Raw genomic sequence first — 3,110 nt, forward strand, 5'->3', positions numbered from 1 at the left:
ATCAGTGCCCATAATAGGTACTTCTCTCTCCTTCTTTTAGAAACAAAACAGTTATATATAGGTATATAGAAATAAATAATACACACATACACACATAAGTAATTATCAAGAGTGACATTTATTAAGCTTCCAGACCTATTCATGACTCATTGTGCTCTTTAATTATGCAATTTAATTATTAAATAACTATTACAGAAATGGTTGAGATGGGTTGGCTACTTTGGAAAGAGTCAGTAAAGGTAATTTTTAAAATTGCTTTGCAATTAGGTATGAATAAGACAAGCTTAAAACTGTAAAAGTATTCTATACTTAGATTGCTTTGTAAGCTTTTTTACATTCTTGTTCCACTTTTCCACTTAAACCAAAATTGGAAATATTGGAGAATATCCTATGTGTGTGATATATATAGAAGACATATCTTGGAACCTTCTATCAGTGGTTTTACGTTCAAAGAAGAGAGGCTTAAGTCCTACAGCAAAAGATTGGTGAATGAGGTACATTTTGGGGGGTTTTAAGAAATGTTTCTTTTAATTATTTTTGCCCCCTTTCCTTTTTTTAAGGAATCCCAGATGGACAGAATCGGGTTAGTCATAATCCTTGCTTCATGATGTACTATCATAATTGCTCCATGCGTAGCCTGACTTTATTTTCTTTCTTTGTATTATGTATTTCTCTGTATGTGACCAAACTGCCAATAATATGGTTACCATGGCTACATTACAAATAACCCCAAAACTCAGTGGCATAAAAAACCATTTATTGTCCTCACAGGTCTATGGATCAGCAATTTGGAGAGAATACAGTGGGGAAGGCTGGTCTCTGCTCCATGGTGCCTGGGGCTTCTGTTGAAAGACTTAGAAGTCTCAGGGCTGGAATCATCTGGTTTGCTCACTCATTGTCCTGGCAGTTGATGCTGGCTGTCACCTGAGACCTTAGCAGAGAGTGTTAGCAGAAACACCTATGTGTGGCCTCTCTGTGTGGACTGGGCATTCTCACAGCATAGTGGCTGGGTTCCAGGAGCAAGTGTCTCAAGAGAAAGTGAGCCAAGAGGAAGTTGTATTTTTTTTAATGACCTAGCCTTGGAATCAGATTGGACATTGCCACCTTCAACCCTGTTCCACATTGATTTTTGTGGGGTGCTTGTTTTTTTATCACAGCAACTGCTGAGACCATCTTAACAAAGATACAATATCATCAAAAGGAATGTAGCAATATACAGTGGCCTTCTGTATTCTTGGGTTCTGCATCCTCAGATTCAACCAACCACAGATCAAAAGTATTTTAAAAAAAAAAAAAATAAGTAACAATACAACAATAAAAATAGTACCAATTAAAAATACAGTATAACAACTATTTACACAGCATTTATATTGTATTAGGTATTATAAGTAATCTAGAGATTATTTAAACTGTATGGGAGGATTGCATTGGTTATATGCAAATACTATGCCATTTTATATAAGGAACTTGTGCATCCATCTGTGGGAAGGGTGGGATCCTGGAAACAACATCCCCATCCCACCACCCCACCACCTACCTTGCAGATACTGAGGAACGAATGTAATGTTAAAACTGTGAACTGCCAGTTTATATAGTTACTGGCAGATGTGGCTGTATTTCCCTATGGTACTCCAGAGTGCCTTAGGGCACAGTTTGGGAACCAGGGTTCCAAGGGGAGAACGTGTGTCTCCCCCACTCAGCTTTAGCTAAGGTAGAGTCAAGGCTGGGGTCTGGAATCATCTGAAGCCTTGTTCACTTAAATTTCCAGTGGTTGGTGCTGCCTGTTGGCTGAGACTTTAGTTGGGGCTCTTGGCCAGTACACTTACCTATAGCCTGTCCATGTGGCCTGGGCTCCTTGCCTGGTAGCTGGGTTCCAAAGATAAACGTCTCAAGAGAGATGCAAGTGAAAGCTGTATCTCATTATATGATGTAGACTCACAAGTCACAGCGTGTCACTTCTATCACGTTCTGTTCAAGGCAGTCACAAAGTTTCCTCTGGTTTTGAGGGGAGGCGAGATAGATTCCCCCTCTTGATGGGGAGTGGCAATGTTTTGGAAGAGCATGTGAGACCAGAAATATAGCTGTCTCTATTTCTAAAAATATAACCTGCGTGACTTGGTAACCTGATAACTGTAGAATGTCAGCTGTATTGTAGGCAACATTGTCATGACAAAATTGACCCCTGATTGATAGATTGCATCTAGCCTGGGAGAACTGCAGGTACTGGATGGGGACACCATCCTTAGAGCTTCCTTTAGTGCAGTTACTCTTGCCACTGCATGTCTTTCTCAGGGACCTTGGAAATTCTGCATGTGATCTTGTTACAAGAGATATTGGCTCCTCTGTCTGCATGATGGAGATCTCATATCTTAATTCTGAGATAACTCTGTGAAGTGTCACCCTCATGAACATGGGAGGACTCCCACTAAGAGGGACACCCGAGGCTGCCCTGCTAGTCTGCTGTGCTTCTATCTTTTACCTTCCTCAATAGATGGGGCCAGGTGTGTCTGGTAGTCTTGTGGTCTGAATGTTTAGTGAAAGGTTTTTCTTATGGAAAATGTAAAACATATGCAAAGTACACAAAATTGTGTAATAAACACTTTGTACCTGTCAGCTTTAACAATGATCAATATTTTGTCATTCATATATCATTTCTGTCTCCTACTTCACGATGACGATTTATCACTTTTTTTTTTTAGGTAAAATTTACATAAAATGTAAATCTCAGCTGTAGGATTTTGACAATGGAAAAGCCCATGTAACCCATGCACTTATCAAGACACAGAATCTTTCCCAGTTTCATCTTCCTAGTCAGTAGCCTTCTGTCCTAAGGCATTTGCTGTTCTGTTGTTTGTTTGTTTTTTCACCTCAGATTAGTTTTGCCTGTTCTGGAACTTGATGTAAATGGAATCATACAGTGTGTACTCTTTTGTGTCCAACTTCTTTCATTTGGTCTAATGTCTATGAGATTCATTCATGTTGTTGGTATAAGCTGAGTACAATTACATTGTATGGACATATCACAATTTGTTTATCCATTCTGATAGACCTTTGGATTGGTTTCAGTTTGGGGCCATTATGAGTAAATCTTCTATGAACAGGTTAAGCAC

Source organism: Propithecus coquereli, unplaced genomic scaffold (assembly GCF_000956105.1).
Source record: "Propithecus coquereli isolate 6110/MARCELLA unplaced genomic scaffold, Pcoq_1.0 Scaffold201, whole genome shotgun sequence".
In the NCBI taxonomy this organism is placed as follows: domain Eukaryota; kingdom Metazoa; phylum Chordata; class Mammalia; order Primates; family Indriidae; genus Propithecus; species Propithecus coquereli.